Source organism: Rutidosis leptorrhynchoides, chromosome 4 (assembly GCF_046630445.1).
Source record: "Rutidosis leptorrhynchoides isolate AG116_Rl617_1_P2 chromosome 4, CSIRO_AGI_Rlap_v1, whole genome shotgun sequence".
Classification (NCBI taxonomy): Eukaryota; Viridiplantae; Streptophyta; class Magnoliopsida; order Asterales; family Asteraceae; genus Rutidosis; species Rutidosis leptorrhynchoides.
The window spans coordinates 615,642,912-615,663,552 of record NC_092336.1 but is presented as its reverse complement, the minus strand read 5'-3'; positions in this window follow the sequence as shown (position 1 = coordinate 615,663,552).

Here is a 20,641-nt window from a genome sequence, read left to right as displayed (position 1 = left end):
TATATATTATATATACTTGAGAGATCGAGAGATAGATTGAGGAGGTTTTAGCAGAAATGATCGATCCTTTATAGTCCTGATCTGATCCCTACAGCTCCGCGAGTGTGAAGTATATAAGGGTAAAAGCTCCGCGAGTTCGGAGGTACTGTTTCCAGCTCATTCACAAACAAAACGTGGGCTGCCGACGATTTTAATATATATTAATATATTATATATTTAATTTTTATAATTAATTAATTAAATATTATATTATATTTACATGCATGGTTAACATGTAAATTTAGTTCCGATGATTCGTACATTGTCACTCGACTTATGTCTCAGTTTCGGTTTCTCGAACGTATTTTCGTACGTTTAGAAAACTAACATTTTACGTTACGCGACGTGTACCTTTAACAATAATTTAGACTTACTCTTCGATAAATTATTTTGTAATAAATGTAACTTGTAAAATTGAGCGTTGTGGTCATTTGCTTCTATAAATCCGTGGCTCGTTGTTTATCAAAATATATTATTTTAAATCAAGACGTTTTATGACTAAGTTAATATATATATATATATATATATATATATATATATATATATATATATATATATATATATATATATATATATATATATATATATATATATATATATATATATATATATATATATATATATATATATATTTTTTTATTTAGAACTGTAAATTTATTCGTTTTAAATTTCGTTTAGAAAAAAATTATAACACGTATCGTTTATACTTTAAAACTTAAATAGATACAATTCATTTATGCACTAATGTTTTAAATATCGATCACATCACTAAGTAAGTGTTACTATCGTGTACTTAATTAATTTGAAAACATATATATTTAATGAACATGTTTTAAATACAAGTTGCAAGTTTTCTATATATTTCACAATCAATATTCCAGCTTACATTTATTTAATCAAAGCCATTTTAAATAATCAAGTTCTATTATATCGAAAAGCGTTTTCGTACATTTGAAAATAGATCAATCGAGTATTATGAAATTCAATCTTCCACTAACCTTTGTCTAACTCTCGAAACTTGACAATTTGTTCTTGCTTGTAAATCACTTTACCATTTTTCGAATATTGTTAAAATGGAAAGATTTCTCAAATCAATGTGGACCTCTCAACAGAGACTCGTAATCATAATTCAATGTATCTGATAATTCAATCATTTGATATTATCTTTTAATTCCGTCGATAATTATTTTAAATATATTTTGAAACAATACGTTCATGCAAAGTATTATACATCTAATACTTTGTTAACATTTTCAAGTTATAATATATGCACCTATACATATATATAATCATATCCATTTATATACTGGTTCGTAAATCGTCGAAACTTGGTCGAGGTTAAATGAATGTATGAACATAGTTTAAAATCCTTGAGATTTAACTTAAAAATCTTTGCTTATCGTGTCAGAAACATATAAAGGTCAAAGTTTAAATTTGTTCAGAAATTTTCGGGTTGTCACAGTACCTACCCGTTAAAGAAATTTCATCCCGAAATTTGATTGGGATGGTTATGGTTGTCAATAAGTATGTTTTTATGATGCATACTAGCTGAAAATTAGAGTTTCCTCATCAGCGATTAATATGGATAAAACAATTTGATTACGCGAGGAGTATAAGCGAAGCTATCACAAAAGAGTGAAATGAGTAAGTGTAGATTCGTCATATCTTTTGACGTAGATAGGATTTATTTCCGAAGTTCAAGGGATTTGGAGAAAATCTTCGTAATAAGATTTGATTTTATCGGTAATCAAGGAAATTAGGATCCGCTTTAAATGCAATCATCTGTTTTGATTGCTCTGCCGGATATTTTACTATAAATCCACCCCCTTCATTTCCTTACAATTCACACCTTTTATTCTTTCTCCTTTAATTCATACTTTGAATCATTCGTCATTATGCTCCATCCCGTTCTGATTCTTGATATACTCCTAACTGTCATATTAGTCATTCTTCTTTTTCATCTGCCACCGGAAGAATCTATTTACTTCTATTATACTCTTGGTTTTATAGTGTTTTTGGTTCTCCCGTGTCTTTATATTGCTATATGCATCGATATATACGGTTTGTAATTTCTAGGTTGTTGTTGGGCTTTATATCTTTCCTTATATTTCAAAGTCTCTGCTTCTGTCTTCTATAATCATTGTCATCCATAGTTAATGTTTTCTTCGATTTGCTGCGATTTATACTCCAATTTCTTTTTCGGAGCTTCATTCTTTTGTTTCCTCTTCTTGCGATTAAGCGCCGTATGTAATTGTTTAGAATTCGTAGATATAAATTTCAGAATGAACATAGTTAATGTTCTAAGAAGGAAATTGTAATAGTATGATCTTGATTGTTAAATTACCAGAATACCCTGGAAAAAACCGAATCATCAAGAAAATACTTTCTTGATATTTTTAGAGGTTAAATAGAATACAAGAGTCGTGTAACATGGCACATGATGACATTATGATCTGTGAATCATCGCGTTTCATTTAAAAACGCAGCATGACTTACTGTAATATAATCACGTTGATCAAGTGTCATTATATTATACTAACTCATGCTTCAGTTCCCAACACTACTTCAAAAACATTCTTATTTTAAACTAGAAAGTTTCAGAATTTAGAAACTTAAAAATAGTTTCTTTTAGGATGTAATACAGATAGCGCGAATAGGTAAATGATTTCAGATAAAAATAATTATGGAAATATCTTCATAAATATGGAGGATATTTATAATGAATGATGATATCTTAGAATTTCTAATATCAGATGATGATGAAGAATATTATTCACAAGGGTTTAGAGTCAGGAGTAAGGTACTCGTCAATGATTTCCGCAGATACTGAATCATTTGTATTCTTTGAAAGTAGATTTCATCTTTGTGATTTATCCACAACCTCCTTCATACTTTGCTCAATCCGCTTTCTAGTCCCAAACCTTCTCTTTTTCTGAGCTTTGCCAACACACTATTCTTTATCATCAAACTTTTGACTGTTATAGTTTTCTTACAGTTTCTGCTGCTTCATTCAGCTTTTCCAAAAATTCAGAGAACTAAATCGTAGATTGGGGTGTTTTCAGAAACTTCACATTCGAAGTATGTAAGTCTAGGAGATAGACATTATATGTACACATATATGCTGCAAAATTTCAAAATACTGATTGCTAATTCCCAATGATTTGTATGGAATTTCTCGTTACAAGATGCAGATGAGTAAATGATGGGGCTTTGATAAATATAAAGATTTTTCGAAAAGTCAAAGATCAGTGAAGTTGTTGGTAAATTTATTGTTAATGTGGTGGAACATAAATGGTTCTCCGGTAACAATGATGAAAGGGCAACGTATATATCAAGGTTATAATAAGGCTGTTTCGACTGGGAAGTCGAAGTTGTCTTGTTGGAGCTGTGATAAAACTGACTACTTTGGAAAGGAATTGAAAAGTCATTTTAGCTAATAAATGCCAAAGGGTCTTACACGGATACATGTCGAACTATGACTTTGATTTTGAGAGCTTTTCAGGTACATAACTGTGGGTAATATGTGGTTGGATCATCATCTCAATTGTTCATTATTTGAAGTGTCTTCAGGAATTTTGAAGGGTTTGAACACCGATTGTAATCGTTAATATACACATGATGTTCTAGCACAGCTTTGAAGTCAAAGTATAGCTTTGAAAGATGTAAGAATCTAAGAGTGATGATACCGGTTATATCTCTAATTGAATTTTGCGATTTCAAAATCAGAATATTTAATTGAATTCGAATGAGTATGGTTGTTATGATTTCTATAAAAGGATGTATATTATTGTAAAAGTAGGGAGTATAATGGATGATTTGCTGAATCAGATTCGAAGAATGTAGCATATTAGTTGTGAATTCATATATCTCTCGGGCATTACCTACCCGTTAAAAAATTTCACAATTAATATTTTGTACAAAAGAATTTTATTACAGTCTTTATAAAAATATATATGTGTATATCTTCTTCAGATGTAACATAGATTTAATGAGTTAATATTAAATTAAACTCATTTGACTTACGATTGAAACTAGAATTGAATAATCCCTAAACTTTAGAAATTACATAACTTTTTACGAAGTAATTCTTCAATGTAATCATAAATCAATACTTCGTTATTTGTTGATGCATGATGTTGGTTTTTGTGAAATTCTTGTGAACTTCGCAAGGTACGAATGATATTCTTTAAAAAGTTTCGAGTACATCGATGATGAAAGTGTAAAATCAAACATATATTTGATTAATGCACTTGTTTTATTATGAGATGAAATTCATTGAATTAAAACAGAGATTGTAGTTAACGATGGTTAAGTTGCTGACGAAAGATGTACATCATTGCATATTTGTAATATGAATTAACCGAGTAGTTAAGATTCACACACAATAGCTTAGTACGGAAAGATTTATTTTTATCTCAAAATTTATATATATATAAAATATACATATAATTTCTTCAGAGGGAATGAGTTAATACTTCATAACTCATTGTTACAATATACACATTATTGATTCGTAACGATGTCCACGGTGATTCTTGAACTAGCGGAGCTTGTGATGTTAGAGGTGCTACTGATTCTGGCGATGCTGACGGTACTGTTAATGCTGTTGGTAAAACAAGTCTAATTTATAAATCGTGCACCATTTCCAATCAGAGTTTCTACTCTACTGTCTTCGTTCACTCATCTGATTTACGGTCAGATTTAAATAATCTCTAAGACTTTGGAGATTACATATCACCTTAAAGATATCTCTTCAATGAAGTTATGAATTTATACTTCATCGTTTGTTGTTGTTGCTATTCCTTGATATTTTTAGGGCGTATGACGTTGATGCTTGAGGCAGATTGTGATGTTGCGGTGTGGGATGCGGATGTTGTTATTGGTGGTGGTGATTGTACTGTTGGTGTTGCTGATGGTGGTACTGTTTATGTTGCTGGTGCTGCTGCTGGTGTTTGTAATCTTTCACCATATTCTCCAAAGCTACCACCCGAGCGCAAAGCTCGTTGACTTCTTCTGTTACACCGGGGTGATTGTCGGTTCAGACGAGCGGATAAATAAAATCTAGAATTTGATGTAGTATATAGTCGTGACGAGATACTCTGGAAATGAGAGAGAAAATGGTGTTTCGGACAGGTTCGTCGGTAAGTGCTTCAGGTTCTTCGTCAAGAGGAAAATATGGTGGATGGAAAGGATCGCCTTCTTCTTATCTCCAATGATTAAGGAGGCTACGAACCCATCCCCAATTCATCCAGAATAGATGATGGCTAATTGGTTGATCCATTCTGGTCACACTGCTTTCGGAGCTTGAATGGGATTCCATTTCGGAATCCGAGTGACTTGAACTATTGACGAATTCCATTTCGTACGATTGAATAAAGTATTTTTCGATATGAAATGATTTTTCAGCTATCGGGTGGTATAGAATATCTATATATATAAGGCAAAATATTTCGTAGATTACGGAGGAATTTACGGAATGTGTCAGACAAAGTTTACAGTAACAGATACGCTAAGATACGAATTAGCAGATACGCTAAGATATGAATTTTTGTCTGTACACTATTCATGCAATCAATGCATTAAGATGTGTCTAGACTAAGAATGATAGGCAGGAAATTTCCTAAGGATGATAAGTAGGTAATTTTCGACACAAATAGATAAGCAAAACTTTTGACATGCAGACATGGTCGAAGTCCAGACTCACTAATGTATCCTAATGACTATCAGTTAGACACACTAATGCAGACCTGGTTCGCTAAGACCACCGCTCTGATACCAACTGAAAGGACCCGTTCATATACATTATAAACGATTCACTATAGTTGATTACATCGCGAGGTATTTGACCTTTATATGATACATTTTACAAACATTGCATCCGTTTTTAAAAGACAACATTCATTACATCGAAAGATGACAGGCATGCATACCATTTAATAATATCCAAACTATATATCACCTAATCTGTCATTTACTTAACAATAATCTTTATCGAACTCAACAACTTGAATGCAACGTCTTTTGAAATATGTCATGAAAGACACCAAGTAATATCTTTAAAATGAGCAATTGCACAGCGGAAGATTTCTTTCAAATCTGAGAATAAACATGCTTTCAAGTGTCAACCAAAAGGTTGGTGAGTTCATTAGTTTATCGTAATCAATCATTTCCATCATTTTAATAGACCACAAGATTTCATTTATTCAATAATCATACACTCGCAAGTGTTTAAAATTCATTCATATGGATTGAACACCTGGTAACCGACATTAACAAATGCATCTAGAATATCCCCGTATATAAGTATCGAAGTACTAAAGCAGTTCAAATTCTCTGACTGGGGCATGTCAAAGCCCATAGATCTATCTTTAGGATTCGCGTCAATTGGTGGCAATTATAGTAAACACCAATTCTTAGGCTACCAAGTTCAACAAGGGCGATATCCGGTATAACAATTCAACCATAGAATGTAGTTTTGATTACTTGTGTCTATTTCATAAAACATTTATAAAAGCAGCGCGTGTATTCTCAGTCCCAAAAATATATATTGCAAAAGCATTTAAAAAGGGAGCAAATGAAACTCACCATACTGTATTTCGTAGTAAAAATACATATAACATCATTGAACAAGTGCAAGGTTGGCCTCGAATTCACGAACCTAAATTAATTATATATATTTATATGTTGGTCAATATTTGTCTAACAAATTAGGTCAAGTCATAGTGTACCACAATTTTAATGCTCGAGACTAATATGCAAAAGTCAACAAAAGTCAATTTTACTCAAAAATGATTTCCAAAATTTATACATGATTAATATATAGTTTAAATATCGTCGTTTTATATTTTTAAATATTTTTAAAAGATTTTATTAGAGTAAATAATATAATTCATTTATTATTAAAATTTATATAATAAAAATATACTTTTATATATCTTAAGTAATAAAATTTATAAAGTTCATTTAATATCATAAAATAATATGATAAGTAGTATTAATGTAATTATATTACACGTAGTAAAATATCTTTGTATTACATATTTATTTGATAAAATAATATTGATAATAATAATAGTAAGTAAAAGTTGTATTATTTTTTAATAATAATTATTATTATTCTACTAATAATAATAACAAAATTTATATTTACGAAAAATGGTATTATGATAAAATGATAATTCTTATTCATAATAATAATGAAATTTTATATTCACAATGATATTCCAATTAAAAATAATAATTTTTGTAAAAATGATATTTTTAAAATTAATAATACTTTTAATAATAATAGTGATAAAAATAATGAAAAACGATAATTTTATCTAAATCAATATCTTACCATATTTTAAATTTCATCATGATACCCATACTCATTATTTCCTAATCAATTTGTTAATAGCTTTTAATCATCTTTTATATCACGTTCATAATAATGATAATAATAGTAATTATAATAATTAGGTGTTACTAATATTAGTTTTAATTATAATAATACTAATAATAATAATAAATATTATGATAATACTAATGGTAATACTGATAACTATTTTAATAATAATAATCATAATACTAATTATAACTTTAACGATAATAACGATAATAACAATTTTTAAAGATAACACATTTTATTGATAATAATAATAATAATAATAATAATAATAATAATAATAATAATAATAATAATAATAATAATAATAATAATAATAATAATAATAATAATAATAATAATAATAATAATAATAACAATAATAATAATTAGATAAAAAGTATAATGACGATAATAACGACGATAATAATAATCATTTTTAATAATAATACAAAAATTCAATTGACTATAACTTCTAATTCGTTCATCGAAACCATTCGATATCTAAATGAAAAGTTCTTAATTTTTCGCTAGCTTTCCAACGACATGCATATCTTATACCTTATCTCAACCGCATATGTAACTAATTCATGATTCAACATAACCTATCTAACGACAATGTCAAAAATACAAGCATGCATAATCCTATATACTCGAGCACTAGTCAAGGATACACTATTAATATATAAAAGTTAAGTTGTAAGTGCTCACGTATCAATATTGAGATTCAATATTGCAGGAAAGGTACGTAGACGCAACGGAGATGATAAACACTAGATTGATCTCACGAGCATAACCTCGAACATTACCCATCACCTCCATAGCTATAACCTATAATTTCCTTAACTCTATCCCGCTCATAAAACCCGTTTTGAAATGGCTCGCTCATGACCTCGTCGTAATATTTTATGTATAAAAATACTAATAACAATAATACTAACTCCTAATAATACTAATATGATTAATAATAATAATAATAATAATAATAATAATAATAATAATAATAATAATAATAATAATAATAATAATAATAATAATAATAATAATAATAATAATAATAATAATAATAATTATAATATATAAATTATATATACTTGAGAGATCGAGAGATAGATTGAGGAGGTTTCAGCAGAAATGATCGATCCTTTATAGTCCTGATCTGATCCCTACAGCTCCGCGAGTGCGAAGCATATAAGGGTAAAAGCTCCGCGAGTGCGGAGGTACTGTTTCCAGCTCATTCACAAACAAAACGTGGGCTGCCGACGGTTTTAATATATATTAATATATTATATATTTAATTTATATAATTAATTAAATATTATATTATATTTACATGCATGGTTAACATGTAAATTTAGTTCTGATGATTCGTACATTGTCACTCGACTTATGTCCCGGTTTCGGTTTCTCGAACGTATTTTCGTACGTTTAGAAAACTAACATTTTACGTTACGCGACGTGTACCTTCAACAATAATTTAGACTTACTCTTCGATAAATTATTTTGTAATAAATGTAACTTGTAAAATTGAGCGTTGTGGTCATTTGCTTCTATAAATCAGTGGCTCGTTGTTTGTCAAAATATATTATTTTAAATCAGGACGTTTTATGACTAAGTTAATATATATATATATATATATATATATATATATATATATATATATATATATATATATATATATATATATATATATATATATATATATATATATATATATATATATATATATATATATATATATATATATTTTATTTAGAACTGTAAATTTATATGTAATATATATGTTTGAAATATTTATCTAATGATATAATATTTAATCTTTCAAAAAAACTAATTATATTTCAAATTCGTTTTAAATTTCGTTTAGAAAAAAATTATAACACGTATCGTTTATACTTTAAAACTTAAATAGATACAATTCATTTATGCACTAACGTTTTAAATATCGATCACATCACTAAGTAAGTGTTACTATCGTGTACTTAATTAATTTGAAAACATATATATTTAATGAACATGTTTTAAATACAAGTTGCAAGTTTTCTATATATTTCACAACCAATATTCCAGCTTACATTTATTTAATCAAAGCCATTTTAAATAATCAAGTTCTATTATATCGAAAAGTGTTTTCGTACATTTGAAAATAGATCAATCGAGTATTATGAAATTCAATCTTCCACTAACCTTTGTCTAACTCTCGAAACTTGACAATTTGTTCTTACTTGTAAATCACTTTGTCACTTTCCGAATATTGTTAAAATGGAAAGATTTCTCAAATTAATGTGGACCTCTTAACAAAGACTCGTAATCATAATTCAATGTATCTGATAATTCAATCATTTGATATTATCTTTTAATTCCGTCGATAATTATTTTAAATATATTTTGAAACAATACGTTCATGTAAAGTATTATACATCTAATACTTTGTTAACGTTTTCAAGTTATAATATATGCACCTATACATATATATAATCATATCCATTTATATACTGGTTCGTGAATCGTCGAAACTTGGTCGAGGTTAAATGAATGTATGAACATAGTTTAAAATCCTAGAGATTTAAATTAACAAACTTTGCTTATTGTGTCGGAAACATATAAAGGTCAAAGTTTAAATTTGTTCAAAAATTTTTGGGTTGTCACACCTAACTTCACTGTTAAAAAAACATATGGTTCCTTTTTAAGATTGGAAGATGTCTTTTATTATTTCACAGCAGTTAAGCTAAAAACTCACAATTTTTTGTTCGATCTGCCGTCGAAGATGCAGCAGCGTGTCAATTGCACCTATTTTTCTCCCTTTCCATTTTAGTCTATCTATCGGTCAAATTAGTGGATTTTCAATTGGAATTTAAAACTAATATAAATGGTTCTGGAGGTGAGATACTACTTTCTCTAGAATGGTGTAGTGGTGAAATTGTATGATTTTTGGTGACGGGACAAACTGAAGTCAAAAACTGCTACATATAAAAAAGGGTATTTTCCTATGATATTTTTAAGTTTAGAGAAATAAGTGAAGGTGAAAGTCAAAATGGAGGTGAACAAGCAGTAGTAATTTAGATGCAGATAACCACCACTACAATCGCTTTAGAAATTCGTAATTTATTCTCTTATTTTGTATGTGAATGTGAGTATATATGTTCTTATTTCATAAACCACCAATTCATTGATACATTTTTTTTAATTATTAGAGCTTTAACTTATGGGTTTCATAAGTTCGAGTTTCTAGTCATGTTTCTTAGACAAATATTTAAGAGCTTATAAGAAAGTATAAGTTTTGAAAAATTAAACTAGTTGAAGTAACTTAAAAATAAGCTAGGAGCTTATGAAAAGTGAAATTACATTATTACCCCTTCAATCATTATACATCATTTATTTTTTGTCCTTATACGTTGTCATTTACATTAATAAGCTCCAGCTATTTTAACAAACACTAATAAAGCATAATCTCTTAGCTTCTAGCTTATAAATTAAACTCGAGCTACTAGTTTCAGCTCCAACTATAAACTAGTTTCATCCAAAGCACCCGAAGTTGAATAAGGATTGAAAAATTAAAAGACGTTTTTGCTCTCACGTGCATCGCACATGCCAACTTTAACGAAAAATTGGCAGACATCAACGATTTGGATTATTCGTGAAAGATTTGCAAACCACATCGACTATCTGGATAAAAAAAATTATTTTTTAACTATATTAGAAATTTGATTCAAACCACAAAAACTATCGGTGATTCGGTGTAATTTTGTTTTACGTTTTTCTCCCTCACCCAAACATATGATATTTTATCTTTAAATAACGAATTAATTATCAATATTTAATAGTACATATATACTAAGATCAATCTCAACTATGTCATACTTCCTCACTAGGACTAATTGCCACATCAGCACTTTCTCATCAGGACTAACTCAGGACAAATCACTCACAACCATCGCATACTTTCTTCTAAAAATTAAGACTCAATATATTAATTAATTATTGTATGGTACAAATATCACACGTACAACTCATGTGTACACTTGTTCCATCCTTAAATATGTTGAAAAAGAATGAAATGCAGCACAGAAGTCATGAAAGCGATGAGGGCCAAGGGGAATGCCAATGTAGCTCTCGAGGACTAAGGGATGAAGTGATGAGGGCGGTGAGAAAGTGGTGTCGGTTGGAATTGGTCTAAGACCAATCCCAAGCATGACACCTTCCTCAACACTTCCTTCCTCAGCGTCACATCAGCTTTCTCTCTCCTCTTTCCTCACCACTTCCTCCCATAACACTCTCATAACACACCACTACCAACCATGACATACTCCTTCCTCATTACATAAGTGACGACCCATAAATTTTCGAACAAATTTAAACTTTAATTTTTATATGTTTCCGACACGATAAGCAAAGTTTGTTAAGTTGAATCTCAAGAATTTTAAACTGTGTTCATACATTCAATTAACCTCGACCAAATAGCAATGATTCACGAACTATTATATGAACGGATATGATTATATATGTATATGTGTATATATTATAACTTGAAAACATTAACAAAGTATTAAACGTATAATACTTTACATAAACATATTTGTTTCAAAATGTATTCAAATAGTTATTGACGAAATTAAAAGATAATATCATACGATTGAATTATCAGATACATTGAATTATGATTACGAGTCTCTATTATGAGGTCCACTTTGAATTAGGAAACCCTTACTTTTTAACTGTATTCGGAATAATTGGTAAAGTGATTTACAAATGAGAACAAAGTATCACTTATCAAGTGTCAGACAAACGTTAGTGGAGAATTGAATTTCATACTACTTGATTGATCTATTTTCAAACGTGCGAAAACGATTTTCGATATAATATAACTTGATTATTAAAATGTCTTTGTTTAAATAACGTAAGTTAGAATATTGGTTATTAGATATATAAATAACGTGCAACGTGTATTTAGAACGTGTTTATGTATATTAAATATATATGATTTCAAATTAGTTAAGTAAGCGATAGTAACTCTCGTTTGGTAATGCGATTGATGTTAAAAAAAGTTAATACATAAATGAATTGTATCTATTTAAGTTTTCAAATGAAAACGTTACGAGTTATAATATTTTTCTAAACGATTTTAAAACGAACTTTGAAATATATTTAGTTTTGAAAGACTAAATATTATATCACTAGGTAAATATTTCAAACATATATATTATGTATAAATTTACAATTCTAAATAAATAAATAAATATATATATATATATATATATATATATATATATATATATATATATATATATATATATATATATATATATATATATATATATATATATATATTTTAACTTAGTCATAAAACATCCTGATTTAAAATAATATGCTTTGCTAAACAACGAGTCACTGATTTATAGAAGTAAATGACCACAACACTCAATTATATAAGTTATATTTTTTATAAGGTAATTTATTGATGAGGAAGTCAAATTATTAATAAGGGTAAACGTCGCATAACGTAAAAGGCTAGTTTTCTAAACGTACGAAAGTGCGCTCGAAAAACCGAAAGTGGTACATGAGGCGAGTGACAACGTACGAGCCATTTGAGTAAAAATTACATTTTTACCATGAACGTAAATATAATATAATATATAATTAATTATATAGATTAAAAAATTATTTATAATTAATATATATTAAAATAAGTGTCGGCAGTGTTTTTAAAGTGCATATGAGCTGGGAGAGGACCTCATGCGAGTGCATGGGTTTCCTCTCACACTCTCATGCAATCGCATGAGCAAAATGGTGAGGCTACATTCCTTTTAAAGTCGAACGTACTCCTTTTTTTGATTCTTTTTTTTTTCTTCTTTCTCTCTGCATCTATCTACTTCTATATATTACTCCGTAATATATATTTAATTTATATTATTATTATTATTATTATTATTATTATTATTATTATTATTATTATTATTATTATTATTATTATTATTATTGGTATTATTATTATTATTATTATTATTATTATTATTATTATTATTATGTATTATACATAAAATACTACGACAAGGGGTACGCGCGAACTATTTCAACATGGGTTTTATGAGTAGGATAGGGCTAAGGAAATTATGGGTTATAGCTATGGAGGTGATGGGTATGGTTCATGGGTATGCTCGTGAGGTCAATCTAGTGTTTATCATCTCCGTTGCGTCTACGTACCTTTCCTGCAATATTGAATCTCAATATTGATACGTGAGCACTCATAACTTAACTTTTATTTATTAGTAGTGTATCCCTGACTAGTGCTCGAGTATATAGGATTATGCATGCTTGTATTTTTAATTTTGCCATTAGAAAGGTTATGTTGAATCCTGAATTAGTTACATATGCGGTTGAGATAAGGTATAAGATATGCATGTCGTTAGAAAGCTAGCGAAAAATTAAGAACTTTTCATTTAGATATCGAATAGTTTCGATGAACGGATTAGAAGTTATAGTCAATTGAATCTTTGTATTATTATTAAAAATGATTATCATTATCGTCGTTACTATTGTCGTTATAACTTTTATCTAATTATTATTATTATTATTATTATTATTATTATTATTATTATTATTATTATTATTATTATTATTATTATTATTATTATTATTATATTATTATTATCAATAAAAAGTATTATCATTAAAAATTGTTATCTTTACTATTGTTATTATCGTTAAAGTTATAATTAGTATTATTATTATTTTTATCAATAAAAATAGTTATTAGTATTAATATTATCATAACATTTATTATTATTAGTATTATTATAATTAAAACTAATATTAGTAACACTTAACTATTATGATTACTAATATTATCATTAAAATGAACACGATATAAAAGACGATTTAAAAACTATTAAGAGAATCGATTAGGAAATAATGAGTATGGGTATCATGATGAAATTAAAAATATTGTAAGACATTTATTTAGATAAAAATTATCATTTTTCATTATTTTTATCACTATTAATATTAAAAGTAGTATTAATATTAAAAATATCATTTTTACGAAAGTTATTATTTTTAAGAGGAATATCATTGTTAATCAAAAATTTTATTATTATTATTATCGTTTTATCATAATATCATTTTTGGTAAATATAAAAATTTATATTTTTATTAATAAGATAATAATAATTATTATTACAAAATAATACAACTTTTACTTATTATTATTATCAATGTTATTATATCAAATAAATATGTAACACAAATAATATAATTACCTTAATATAAACCTATCATAATATTTTATAATATTAAATGAATTTTATAAATTTTATTACTTAAGATATATAAAGGTATATTTCTATATAAAATTTTATTTATTAACAAATTAATTATATTATTTACTCTAATAAAATATTTTAAAAATATTTAAAAATATAAAACGACGATATACAAACTATATAATAATCATGTATAAATTTTGAAAATCATTTTTGAGTCAAATTGACTTTTATTGACTAATGCATATTAGTCTCGAGCATTAGGATTGTGGTACACTATGACCTGACTTAAATTGTTAGACAAATTTTGACCAACATATATATATATATATATATATATATGTTCGTGGATCCGCGGCCAACCTTGCATTTATTCAATGACGTTAAATGTATTTTTACTACGAAATACAGTATGGTGAGTTTCATTTGCCTTTTTACCCTTTATATTTTTGAGCTGAGAATACATGCGCAATTTTTATAAATGTTTTACGAAATAGACACAAGTAATTGAAACTACATTATATTTGTGAATGATCGAAGACGAATATGACCCTTTTGCTTGGTAACCTAAGAATTAGTAAACCGATCTACTATTTGAGCGAATCCTAAAGATAGATCTATTGGGCCTAACGAACCCCATCCATGGTTGCGGATGCTTTAGTACTTCGATGTTATTTTATATCATGTCCGATGGATGTCCCAGAATGATAGGGGATATTCTTATATGCATCTAGTTAATGTCAGTTACCAGGTGTTCACCATATGAATGATTATTTTTGTCTCTATGCATGGGACGTATATTTATGAGAACTGGAAATGAAATTCTTGTGGTCTATTAAAATGATGAAAATGAATGATTATGATAAAATAATGAACTCACCAACCTTTTGATTGACATTTTAAAGCATGTTTATTCTCAGGTGTTAAAGAAATCTTCCGCTGTGCATTAGCTCATTTTAAAGACATTACTTGGAGTCTTTCATGGCATACATTTTGAAAGACGTTGCATTCGAGTCATTGAGTTCATCAAGATTATTATTAAGTCAATTATAGTTTAGATAGTGGATATTATGAAAGGGTATGCATGTCTGTCGATTTTCAATGCAAAGAAAGTTTATCTTTTAAAAACGAATGCAATGTTTGTAAAATGTATCATATAGAGGTCAAATACCTCACGATGAAATCAACTATTGTGAATCTTTTATATTGTATATGAACGGGTCCCTTCAGTTGGTATCAGAGCGGTGGTCTTAGCGAACCAGGTCTGCATTAGTGTGTCTAACTTATAGTCGTTAGGATGCATTAGTGAGTCTGGACTTCAACCGTGTCTGCATGTCAAAAGTTTTGCTTATCATTTCTAGTAGGAAATCATCTACTTATCATCCGTAAGAATTTACCTGCTTATCATTCTTAAGTCTAGACACGTCTTGCTGCATTGATTGCATGAATAGTGTACAGACAAAATTCATATCTTAGCGTATCTGCTAAATCATATCTTATCGTATCTATTACTGTAAACTTTGCCTGACGTATTTCGTAAATTCCTCCGTAATCTATGAAATCTTTTGTTCTATATATATGGATATTCTATGTAATTAGAATACCACCCGATAGCCGGAAAAATCATTTCGTATCGAGAAATCCTTTATCAAATCATATGAAATGGAATTCGTCATCAGTTCAAGTCACTCGGATTTCGAAATGGAATCCCACTCAAGCTCCGAAAGCAGTGTGACTGGAATGGATCAACCAATCAGCCATCATCTATTTTGGATGAATTAGGGATGGGTTCGTAGCCTCCTCAATCATTGGAGACAAGAAGAAGGCGATCCTTTCCATCCACCACATTGCCCTCTTGGCGAAGAACCTGAAGCACTTACCGGCGAACCTGTTCAAGACACCATTTTCTCTCTCATTTCCAGAGTATCTCATCACGATTACATACTACATCTGATGTTTTAGTAGAGTAGTATATAAAATAGCTTATACTTTTACAGGAAATACTATTAAATACGATACAATTTTACACAAGATATTTATTTATTTATAGAATGGATATACTTAAACCTTGCTACAACACTTATAGGCAGTGTACCTAATCGTACAGTAGTGTAGTTTTTAGTAAGTCCGGTTCGTTCCACAGGGAAATCTTTAAACAAAGCTTAACGCTATATTAATTTACTTTTATAAAAATACAAATATATATAAGTAATATTATTATTATAAAGGAGGGTTTTTTACCGTTTAATGACCGGTTTGTCGATTTCAAAACTTTAGTCGCAGTTAAAACCAAATGTAAAATAATAAATAAATACAAGACTTAAATTAAAGCGTAAAGTAAATAACGATAATGAAATTTCGAATAATAAAAGTGCGATAAAATAAACTTGCGATAATTAAAAAGTACGATAATTAAAAGTGCAATTAAATACAATAACAATAAAAATGTGATAATTAGAAGTGCAATTAAATATACAATAAAGGAAATTAAATATGAAATAAAAGAATTATTCTTATTTAAACTTCCGTAATCATGATGTTTGACGTGTTGATTTTAGTTTTGTGCCCATGGGTTAATTGTCCTTTGTCCTGGATTATTTAATATGTCCATACAGATTTTGTCCATAATAGTCCATCAGTCATAAATATAAAGAGCGAAAGCTTTCGTCAAATTATTCTTATTCCCGAAGTCAAATATTCCAACTAATTGGGGATTCGAATTGTAACAAGGTTTTAATACTTTGTTTAATGAATACACCAGGTTATCGACTGCGTGTAAACCAAGGTTTTACTACTTTGTTAACAATTACACCAATTACCCTTGAATGTAATTCACCCCTGTTTCAACAAGTCTATTAACTATTAATCCAGTTCCGTATCCGGTAAAATGAATAATTATTGGTATTTATAGATATCCTGCCCACCGTACCCAGTCAAGCGTATGTGGTTATATATAAATACGTCGAATTATAAGTTTGTATATTAAATTAACAAGGTATTGTTTAATTAATATAAAACCCATTAATAACCCATAGTCTAATTTCCACAAGTGTCGTTCTTTTATCCAAACCCCAATTATGGTACAAAGCCCAATTACCTAATTTTAGTAATTAGCCCAACATCATGATTACTTTGGATTAAATAAGCATAATAATAACTTAGCTACGAGACATTAATATAAAAAGGTTGAACATAACTTACAATGATTAAAAATAGCGTAGCGTTACACGGACAGAATTTCGACTTACACCCTTACAACATTCGCTAACATACCCTTATTATTAGAATTAAAATTAAAATTAAAATTAAAATTATAATATATATATATATATATATATATATATATATATATATATATATATATATATATATATATATATATATATATATATATATATATATATATAATACGTTTATGAGAGAAGAAGAAAAAGGATATTTTTGCGATCAGAATTCGGCTGGCTTTATAGGGATTTTCAGAAATTGCGGCTCCGCGACTCGCGGCCCTTTTGGCCTTCAAACTCCGCGAGTCGCGGAGTTTGTAAATACAGCTCACCAGCTTTTGGAGTCTTTCTTGCCGACGGTTTATATTATAAATATAATATATATAATTAATATAATTAATTATATATTATATTATATTTATATACATAGTTAACTTGTACTTTTTAGTCCGTTGCGTCGAGCGTTGAGAATTGACTCTGGTCCCGGTTCCGGATTTTCTAACGTCCTTGCGTACAATTTAATATCTTGTACTTTGCGTTTTGAATCTTGTACTCTTGTAATTTCGAGACGTTTCTTGTCAATAATTGGAACCTTTTTTATTTTCTTTTGTACTTTTGAGCTTTTTGGTCGTTTGCGTCTTCAATTCGTCGAATCTGTCTTTTGTCTTCACCTTTTATTATTTAAACAAATATCACTTTTAAATAGAACAATTGTAACTAAAAGCTTGTCTTTCTTGAGGAATAATGCTATGAAATATATGTTCGTTTTTAGCATTATCAAATATTCCCACACTTGAGCGTTGCTTGTCCTCAAGCAATATCGTCTTGAAATACTAGAATCACTTCTTTATTCTTCACACTTTGTACATCAGTGATTTCTATACGGCGGTATGAACAATGGTAGTAACGATATGGTTTACAGTCCCACATGACTATAAAAATTTAGATCCATTAAGGAAATTGGATCTTTATGAAAACATTTGATCTTTTGAAAATTAAATCTAGTTTTTACCCTAGATAAGTTTTCGGGAATAACCCTTTACCGGTGTTTGCAAAATATTTTTGTGGGTTTGGTGGGTTTCAGATTTGAAAATTTTAGCTCAAAATTTATGGTTTTGTATTACCCACTTGCTAACCTTGTATTTGGAAAGCAGCACGTCCAGTTTACTTGTCCCGTATATTACCTTTCGGTAAACTACCGTCCGGTTGTAAAGGAAAGCATTGAACAAGCAACTGTTAAGGCAATGTCCCCTGACATGCTTTTAATTATGGTCTATAACGTGTCGGACGCAATTAATATCCTTGGTAGGAGCAATAGTAAAGCTCACCCTTATAATTTTTCGGTCTGGCCCAAGGTCCTGTCTTTGACCACTATGCAACCACCGTTCTTACGGTTGACACCCGATTTGGTTCAGGTGACCTAATGAATTCCAGGTGAATTCCTAGGATTTTACGTTCAATGGTAATGAACGCATTGAAAATAGGGTTTTCAGAAAACAAATTGGTTTGTAATTTTGATCAAAATATTTTCTCGTTCAAGCTCGAGTTTAGATATCATTGAATTCCATGAGTTTGAATTCTCAATCTTTAAGGTCAATCTCTAGGATTGAGTAATATCAGGCTTAAAAGCTGATTTTTAATCTTTAAGGAGATTATCCTTTCTGGGGATCTGATTCATTAGTCTTATCAAGCTAATTTGCATGGTGCCCCCCATTGTACGAGATAAATCCTTCTCATGGTTAGGATAAATCTGACCACTTGGCGACCCTGTTTAATGCTGAGGTCCGTGGATTTCCTGCTGATTTTAGTGATGACTTTTCTAGATTTTTCGTCAACCTACAGCTGGTCTGGACGACAACTTCATGACCGAAATCAAGAAGCACGTGTCTTTTTCGGAAGACTTTACTTCCTTTTAATGATGGAATTGATTCATCGTGTAGATCCATCTCTTCTTTTCTTTCATCGGGTAAAACAGTTTAGTTTAGTCCAAAGCAAAAGTATTTTCAGTTATTTGTTACAGATATATGTGACATATGTTTAAGATAACTTGGTAAATTTTCCCACACTTGGCTTTTATTTTCCTTTTTATCGTCCTCTATTCCATTTTAAATGAATTTTAACATTTTGGTTTGTTTCTCAATTTATGTCCTTTCCGAGGTAACAATAATTTCGGTGTTAAAACCTAGTTTTATCATTCATAAATATGTATAAACATGATTTTGAGTTCATTTAATTGAAAATTTTGAAAAATTTTACTAGATTTGGGTAGTCAGTATATAAGACTAGGGCTGTTCTTTATTATCAGAGAGCACTAGATTCTAATACAACTACTGCTTTACTAGTATTTTTAATGGTAACCAAGTGTATAAAGAAAAAATTTTAAAATCCGAAAGAATTTAACCCCTTCCCACACTTAAGATCTTGTAATGCCCTCATTTGCAAAAAATCAGTAACAATTTAAATTATTGAGGGTGATTTGTGTGAAAATGATTAAATTTTACCAAAGTTTCCCAATATATTGGCGTTTGTTTGCTGAATGATAAATGGTGCACATCATTTGTTCATTCCGTCTTGTTGTTATTTCACATATATTTTGCATCTTGTCGTCAAAATTAGTTGCTTTTGCTGAACTTAATGCCAGTCTTTGAAAATGCGTTGTTTTACCATGTTGTGTACATAAGATAAACTGCAAACATATATACATATTTTTGAAGTTTGGTATATTAACCCACATTCAAAAATTATTAAAATCT